The sequence below is a fragment of the Neofelis nebulosa genome, chromosome 15 (genome assembly GCF_028018385.1).
Source record: "Neofelis nebulosa isolate mNeoNeb1 chromosome 15, mNeoNeb1.pri, whole genome shotgun sequence".
NCBI classification, from domain to species: Eukaryota; Metazoa; Chordata; class Mammalia; order Carnivora; family Felidae; genus Neofelis; species Neofelis nebulosa.
The window spans coordinates 63453860-63462762 of record NC_080796.1 but is presented as its reverse complement, the minus strand read 5'-3'; the positions used below and the strand labels follow the sequence as shown (position 1 = coordinate 63462762).

General features: G+C 48.8%; 2 long non-coding RNA genes across 2 annotated transcripts; both read right to left on the bottom strand.

The window, feature by feature from the left end:
- Positions 1 to 564: 564 nt before the first annotated feature.
- LOC131496081 (uncharacterized) lies at positions 565 to 2590 on the bottom strand. The gene is made up of 3 exons (XR_009254301.1): positions 1819 to 2590; positions 1325 to 1457; positions 565 to 878 (listed from the first exon to the last, which is right to left on the bottom strand). It is a non-coding gene; the product is annotated as an uncharacterized LOC131496081 (long non-coding RNA).
- A 2281-nt stretch (positions 2591 to 4871) lies between these two features.
- LOC131496097 (uncharacterized) lies at positions 4872 to 8189 on the bottom strand. Its single transcript, XR_009254312.1, has 3 exons — positions 8052 to 8189; positions 7259 to 7405; positions 4872 to 5414 (listed from the first exon to the last, which is right to left on the bottom strand). It is a non-coding gene; the product is annotated as an uncharacterized LOC131496097 (long non-coding RNA).
- Between the last annotated feature and the right edge of the window lie 714 nt (positions 8190 to 8903).

The following is an 8903-nucleotide window of genomic DNA, read 5'->3' as shown; positions in this document are numbered from 1 at the left end:
TGGTGGCCTGGAGAGGGCTGGGGGGGCCGACAGTGAGGACTAATTTGTTCTTTAAGTTTATCTAATGGTTTGCAAGGGTGGAAATATCTGCTGGGGAGATGTGATGGATTCTCCTAGGAAACTGACTTCACCACATAATTCTTTAGAAACTGTTTTCAGAAGTGAGACAAGTGGTGTGAATCTGCTGACACAGGGAATCAGCTCTGTGTCTGGGACCGGGTCACAGACCCCGAGGCGTGCCTGTCGCGATACAACGGGGATGATTTTTCAGAGGGCAAGCGCTCACGCTGAGTGACTTTCAAAGCTGTTCCAGGGCATTTCTCAGGCTTTTCAACTCTGGATACTCTTTCCCACGGTGCAAGGGCCAAGAGAAGGGATCCTGGGCTCTCTTCCCTGGCCCCCAGGATGGGAATTCAGGGGGAAAAGGTCACCTATTCTCATGCCACAAAAGAAAACGTATTCATCAGTTTTTGAGCAAAGGAGCTTCAGTCTGCAAATAGGGGAATTGCTAAGAGCTCATGAGCAGGACCCCTCTCTTCCCCAAGCTGGTGCTGTAATGGGGGCGAAGCGGGGGGGATGGTGTTGTCCTCCTTCAGGTGAGAAGGGAGTGTTCTGGACTTCTCTTGATAAAACCCCTTCCAATTCCAGTAAAAACATGCGATCCAAAGCCATCATCTTTTTTTTTTTTTCTTTAACTATTTACTGGAGGGATTCTGAGAGAGAGAGAGAGAGAGAGAGAGAGAGAGAGAGAGAGAGCACACAAACAGCTGAAGTGGCTTCGTGGTCACTTCTCCAATTGCTTTTCTTGCGGAGAATATTTCACATCACAGGATTTTCCTTCTCCTCTGTGCTGTTGATCCACCCAAGATCTTCACATCCTCCCCAACACAGATTAAAGATGACACAGGGTGGGGGAAAAAACAGGAGGAAATTGCGTTTGAAAGTTTTGTTCCATTTGTATGACCAGCAGTGAAAACTCTTTGTGGTCCCCACCCCAGATTGTAGCAGCAGGGCCCCGAGGCTGCCCGGCTATGAATTCATTTCCAGTCCAGCCAGCTAAGACAACGCTCATATGAATTAATGGGCCTTGCTGGACCTCGCCTCCCTCTACTCACCTCACTGAGCCCAGCCCCAGTCTACAGTGGCTGCACATAGGAGCACACATCACTCCCGCCCTTGACCTGAAGGGTACACCGAACTTGGTGCGTGCATGAACCATGCTGCACCCCGTTTGGGATAGGGGAACAAAGCTAGCCGTGTACTCTTGGAGGACAGAGGACCCGAGGCTGCTCCCTTGGCCCAGTGAGGGAGTCTCCCTTCTTACCCCGCATCTGCCCATCCTTCTGGAATCTGTAGTGTGGCTTCCATCTGGCCTCTTGGGAGAGGTGAAATACGGCTTCGCTTTGGAACAGCTGAGGTGGTTTGCTCATGGCAGCAGAGGGGCTGGAGTCTTAAGCCTATGATGTGGCCGAGGCCAGCATTTCTTAGTAATGAGTCTTGCAGGCATATCCCGGGAGAGGAAGTTAGATTAGGGCAAGGCAAGTGAATGAGATTGTTTAAAGGCTGCAAGGAGATTAGAAAAAAAAAAAAAGCAATTCCTCCTCAGTTAGGGTTGTGATGTTCTCTCTCTTGGGTGAATCTGCAGGCAGTGTGGGGTTAGGGCTCTCAGCCTAGACCTGGAGATTTCATGTCAGAGGAAGTGAGGATGAGTGGGAGTGGGGGTGGGGGGGATGGGGGAGGACTGTGTAGGAGCTGGATTATGGATCGTGAGCAACTTTGCCGCTTTCAACGGAGCCTCCTGGGGCCAGCCTTCCTCACCTCCCACAACTGCGGATTACTCTGGTGCCTGAGCCGCCTCCTGGATTTAGCGTCTGCTGTACATCGGAGGGACTGCAGGGCTGGTGTTCACACCTGGGGCGGGGGAGCAGGGACAGAAAAATGCCTTGTACCCAGCAGTCACTCTGTAATTAGTTATTGAGTGACTGAATGAAAAAGCTATTTTATGAGCCACTCTTTGACAGTCCATTGCCCCAGCGGAGTTGAAAACGGGCTCATTTTTGAGGCTCACAGCTGTTCTGTCCTCCCTGGGCTTCTCCTCAGGCACCGTGTAGCATCTGGTGAGCATGAGATGCCTTAAGTCCCATAGCCAGCTGGGAAGGATGGGCTGGGAGGCAGTACTTTTGTTCCTGCTACTTCGATGTAAGCTGAATTCCTCGTTTTACTTTTTAAGAGATAGAAAGTTTCTCATTTTTTGTAGAGCTGGTGTAACCCAAAATAATGGAACCCGTGGGGAGACATGCCAAGCACCTCTCAAGATAATCTACTTGCTTCCGATGGTGCTTTCGATTTAAACAGGGGTGGGATCGTTGCGAGACCAGGCTGCTTGGAAAGAGCACGTGATCTGGTCAGCCTGATGTAGGGTAGGATGTATCATCAGCCCTTGCAGGAGGACCGTGACCTACATCAACATTGGGTACGAAATCCCAGGTTGGTGGGATTTCATGGTGCAACCTTTGCGAGCCCTTCCATTATAATAATTGCTCAATAGTTGAATAAAGTTAAAGAAAAAGAGAGAGATGAGAGAGAAAGAGAAACAAAGATTCCTCCCCTCACCCCCCTAAGTAATGAGACTCTTGGATGAAAGGCTAGCTTATTTTATAATGGTTTTTTCTCTCCGTTCCCTACTTACTGCCACCCAGATCTGGGGGAGAGGGGGGAGCTCCTGAATCCGGGTAGCAGGTTGGCATTTCTAATCTGAGCCCGGGTTAATCCGCTGTGTGTACGGGTTGTTGAGCAAACTGGTAAACTACCCGAGAGTCTTGCCTGAATGATGAACTGACACTAACTGACAAGAGCTGGCGTATGACTCCAACCTCACTGAATTTCCTCTTTCTCCTGCCAGTGGTCGTGGCAGCCCAGGATAAGGTGACGGGGAGACCACAAGGGCAAATGTGACATAAGGCATCTTGAGAACTTCCAGTTGGTTGGCAGTGCCCCACGGGACAGGAGCCTTCTCTCGTAGGCTGGGAAGGCAGTGGGACCAGCACACGATCAATGTGGATCAGTGTTCACTTTTCCAGACGCAAAGAGAGGAGACATGGTTACCTTGCATACAGTTTGATAACATCCCTTGGGCAAGAGGTAGGTATAACTCACAATAGATAACCTCTGCTTTTGTTCCAGCATTGTCTCCTTTATCTGCAACATGGGGGTGTTGAGTGATGCCACAGGCAGCTGGAAGGCCTCATTTATTTGACCTAATTATTCCCAGTGTAGACCTGACTCATCAGAACGGGCTCTTCTTCAAAGGAAATGAGAGCCAGATTGTCTCCTTGGCAGCCATGGGAAACAAATGCTATCCACAGAATGGCTGAGATATTGAAAAAGGGCACGGTTGGCTTTTGGGGCCAGCTGCCATTTAACAGTGTGACCAGGAATGGAGGACTGGAGGGAGGGGAGTGTCAACTTCTGACATTCTAGCTGTCTCAAAATGTTCTTAATAAAATTAACTCACCTTTGGATGCCGTGGGCAAAAGTAACCCCATATTAAGAACCCAGGGAAAAATGGAAACTTGTAGTGGGGTGTTTTTTTAAAAATATTAATAATTGAGTAAATTTCCATGGGTATACTGGGGGGACTTTTCACAGGGGAACCTTCTTATTTCTTGGTCCTCTCAGGTGCTCTATTGAAGAATTGAAGGATGGGGAAATGGAGAAGGGGAGTTGAAATGACCTTCTTGTTACCATTAGGCAAATCCAGCACAGAATGGGAGCGGCGTGCCGCATTCCCTCTCCGAACGGCCTGCCTTAGCTCAACGATGCATATCTGAACTTAACACTTCATCTTAGACAGTCGCCAGTTGTCCATACCGAAACGCAGGTGCACTGAAAATACTCATGTAACCCTTCCCCGGTCCCACCGTCCTGTTGTACAGTCGTGGTTAAGAATGCCACAACCCGGGGCGCCTGGGTGGCTCAGTCGGTTAGGCGGCCGGCTTCGGCTCAGGTCACGATCTCGGGGTCCGTGAGTTCGAGCCCCGCGTCGGGCTCTGTGCTGACAGCTCAGAGCCTGGAGCCTGTTTCCGATTCTGTGTCTCCCTCTCTCTCTGCCCCTCCCCTGTTCATGCTCTGTCTCTCTCTGTCTCAAAAATAAATAAAACGTTAAAAAAAAAAAAAAAGAATGCCACAACCCTAAGAATTCGGGAAAGATGTGCTCTTGGCTGATCCCTGTGGCACCGTCTGGCTCGCGGCCTTTTGTGCAGCAATTCCCGGAGCACCGGACTGTGAAGATGCCCGACTGACAACATTGTCCCAGAGTTGGCCTGCTGTTGCTGGAGAGGAGCCTCCAAAGGCGCCGTGTTTGATCTCAGCCTGGATCCCCTCTGGGAGGAGGCGAGGGCATCCCACAAGCTATTCGTTAAGAAGATCCTGTGGTTTGATCACGTCCTCTGACCCCGTAGCCATGCACGCATACAGGTGTAGTTGGCATTCTGACGTGTGCATAGTGCGTTTTCGTCTCTTCCCTGGGTCCAGGCCAAAGCCTGAGGTTCCTTTCGACACAACTCTGCCCAAAACTCTGGCTCTGTGCTCTCCGGCACTCTGCAATAACATACCAGCTCTGTGGTGTGGCCAGTGTTTACTTAATTGGCGGGAGGACTTTTTAATCTCCAAAGGCAAACGTTTCTTCTGCATTCCACATAGGTAAGATGTGGTTTGCTGTGGTACCAGGGTAAGGATCTGGGGTGGGGAGGGAACGAAGGAAGGAAAAACAACCCTTAGGGCTAAAGTCACGGGAGGGGGTGGGTGGCCAAGAAAGAGCATCAGGTCATTGGGTGCGGGGGTGGGGGAGGGGTGAGGGGAGGAGGGGAGAAGATGAAAACTCAACAGGCGTTGTTTTAAAGAGTCAGAACTGTGACTGACCATATGCTCGCTTTGCAGTTATTTCCAAAAATAGACGACTAGTGGTGAGAAGCAACTGGTTTCTGATGCTTTATGAGTGGGTCAGGGAAGATGATTTCCAATTGTTGGGGTAAGATACAGGGTAGGCTGTATATCCAGCAGAAAGAGGTGGCTTAAGCTTTACAGTGCGTTGGATTCGATTTCACAGAGCTTTTTACTGGCTAGACAGCGCTGTTAGCTAAGTAAGAGGAATTCACCTGAGGGTAAAAGGGGCTGGTGACCCGGAGCAGGCCCCTACAGGTATTCTGTATCTTGAATAGAGCTCATCTGCCAGCAGTGAAACAGTCATCAAGAAATGGGGGCCAGTGAGTACAAGGATGGCCAGAGGGGATACACCGCAGACCATCTGGGTAATGGACGGGGTCCATCAGGGGGCGTTAGTGCTCACCTTCTTCACAGACCCCTGGATGAGCGGTGACTCCTAGGTCGGAGATTTCCTGAACCTGTCACGTTTCCTGGAAAAGAAGAGGTTGAGGGTGCCCTGTTTTCAGGGGGAAGAACAACTTTGCTGTAAGTTGTGTTGTTCAATGGTAAATGTTTACACGTTTCTACAACTTTGATTTATTTTGATTGTGGTAATTCATAAAAGATGTTGTAGCTCTGGAGCTTGGCAGTTCCCCCAAAGCACAATCTGCCAGAGACTCTCCCCGGGATCTGCTTACCTATTACAGAAACCAAGAGAGTCCCGGCAGGACAGAGGCGTGTGGATGGCAGAGAATATCTCTGGAGGTGAGAATATGGCAACAAGGGATCCCGAGACATAACAAACGCGCCAGTCTGACTTCTTTTCTGGATGCACACAGCACCTCTACTTCTCTCTAAAACTGGGGCAATGCTAGAGGTATTAGTTTCTTGAAATGTTCGCAAGTCCTTGCAACGCAGTGCTGGGATTTGCAGTGATGTATGTAGACGGGACATGCCTCAAATGGAACGTTGCTGATTGAGTTTTAGTCCCGGGGGCTAACATTCCATCTTATGGATTATTGTGTCCAGCTTTCAAGTTCATGTTGAGCTCTGAACAGCTGTTAGGCCTTTGATGCTCATATCCCCAGAGCCCAATCTTTCAGCTGACTGCTTTCAGCTGACTGCAGAGCCATGTGCCATGAACTCCGGGACTGACGTAGGAAGTCACAGCCCTGGTCTCGTTAGGACTGCTCTGCAAAGCTGAGGGCAAGGATATGCAGAGATGTGGGTTGGTTTGTTCTTTTAATGCCGTTTTTTTTTTTTTTCAGGTCAAGTGAAACAATAGTATGTCATCATTAGTAGATTTCATAAACGTTTATTGGGCATCACCATATGTCAGGCCGAGATTCAAAGTTTAATAATACACAAAGCAGCCATTGAGGAATTTATACGTGGTGTATATTTCTCTCCCTTCACTAGACTCAGCTTGGGAAGCACGGTGTTATTCTCAGTTATCTTCTGATCTCTGCCATCCAGCATCAAGCCTGGTCCATGATGGGTATTTAACAAATGTTGAAACAGTATGCAAAAAGCAGTTCGCCTTGAGATTTTCCTTTCTTGTTCTCTAACAGCCTTGCCTCCCGCATATCAACTGACGGATTTCCTCCTATCAAAATACCAGAACATCTTTCCCTCTAGATGCTTATTTCCTATTGCACCTCTTACAACTACTGTGAAGAGAAACAAACTTTTTTCCTTTATGGCAAGAGGGACTTCTCACTAGTATCTATGATCATCCATAAAGGCAGACATTTTTTTTTGTCCTTTTGTTCACTGCTATTTCCCCAGCACCAAAAATATTGCCTGGGACAAAGTAATCACATGTCAGTTCATGTCTTTGTAATTAGTTGTTGAACGAATACATAAAATTGAAATCAGGACAAAAGATCTTGACATATTAGACAGGTTCAGTTAAGCTATGTGGCAGTAACAAATAACCCTGGAAATCTCAGAGGCTGAACACATATAGGTTTGTTTCTCTTTTCCACAGAGCTGGCTGGGGATCCCGCTGCCTTCTAGATCAGCTCCTTTCCCAGTGGTAACACCAGGATCCAGTATGACCGCATCCTGTAGCTACCCTGGAATGTATAGCTTTGGGCTTGCTCTTCTAGGGGAAGGGAGGGTGAAAGGGTTGCACACTGACTCATAAATGCTTTTGCCTGGAAATGATGCATGTCACTTCTGTTCACAGTCTTTTGGCTACATGGCTGGGAAACGTGGGTGAGCCCATGAGTATCTGGTGGGCATGCTCCACTAAATATGTTAGTCAGTGCTTGCTAAGTGATGCTGTAATACCTTAGGAAAGCGACTCTTTGTGTCCCACCCTTAGTCTTACCGCTTCGGTGCATGACGGCCAGCTTCCCAAAGCGTATCTGCGTATCTTTGCCTGAAGTCTCTCTTGGGTCGCTGGATCTCGCTTTGGGCTCCTGCTTTGCTTTCAGCATAAGAGGCTCTGGGTGTCAGGAAGCCACCCTATGTCAGGCTGAGATTAAGGCTGAATAAGACACAGAGCAGCCTTCGAGGAGTTTATACTGTTTATGTTTCTGTCTCCCTCACTAGACTCAGCTTGTTAAAGGCGGCATCGACTCAATCGATGACTGCTGGGCTTTAGTGTATAAATAGCTCAACCCCATCACTACTCAGCTGGTGGCATGACCGGGAGGTGCATTTTCTGCACTGGCTCCCAGAGACGGCAGGGGGGTTAAGCCCTAATTGTCCGCAGCGATGACTTACTTGATAACAAACCTATAACTGGCTGTCTTCCCCTCCCCATCTCACTTCCTCATTCCCCTGACAGTGTTTCTTGGGATTTCCTCTCAAATAAACTATTACATTTGATTTTGTGTTTTAGGATCTTCTTAAGGAGGAGCTCCAAACTAAAATAGAAAGTTGCCTACATAGTTCTCCTTGTGTGTGTGTGTGTGTGTGTGTGTGTGTGTGTGTGTATGTCTGTGTGTGTGTGTGTGTGTGTGTGTGCATGTATGAGCGGGGCGGTGGGGGGGGGGGAGATTGATCATACGGATTTGGGAAGGGCATAAGGGAGGTCTCCTCACTGTCTCCATCTGAGGAGCTGTTTGGTGGTTGGAATGAAGGAAGTGAACAGAATACAAGGGCAGGAAGGAGAATACCTGAGATGCCAGAAAGACTTTTTCCTGTCACCGTGTTGTTAAAAACATAAAACCTGGATCTTGTTATTACAGTATGGGCTCCCTGAAGTCCTGGGGAGAAAAGTTCTCGAAGGCTTTCTAAGGTGGACACTTCCCTGCCTGTCAACACGAAAGCCATGGTAACTGGAGTTTTGTGTTTCTCAGCACCTGTTGGTGGGGTTCCGGAAGCGCCTTTGGACAGGCTGACGGGGTGATGGGCCCTCCGACCCGCGACACTGTTCTCAGAGTCCAGGCTGGGCAAAGTCCTGAAGTGGTGACAATGGTCTTCAGTTTTTCACCTCTCCTTTTAATGTCCTCTGCTCCTTTTTGGCGATCTCCTGTGTCCCAGGGTCATATATTGCTGAAGTGAGCTTATAATTTGTCATCCAAACCAGGCCTTTTTTGTTCTCAACTCCCAGTAAGACATCACATGAGCCATCCATACTTACTCAGCCGGTGGCGGCACCGGGATTTAAGGGGGTGCTTCCTCGCTGCATGTAGCACCCTGTGTCCCGCATTGGCTGTGGCAAGGGGTTTCATCACAGAGAAGAAGGGCCCCGTCTCCGGGGTGGGAATCAGGAAATGCAGGAACAGACTCAGGTCTGTTGCTCACTCGTAGGGGAAATTTGGCAAGTCATTTTGTTTCTCTGGGGCCAGGGGTCAGAATCTACGGAAGAGAGGCTTAGGGCTGGAGAGTGAGAATGATCGTGGTAGTAGTAGCCACACTTGATGTGTTTAGTGGCTTAGACTTAAGAGCGTGGACTCTGAAGCCAGAAACCTGGGTTCAAATCCCAACTCTATCACTTACTCACAGGCGATCTGGCCAAATTACTC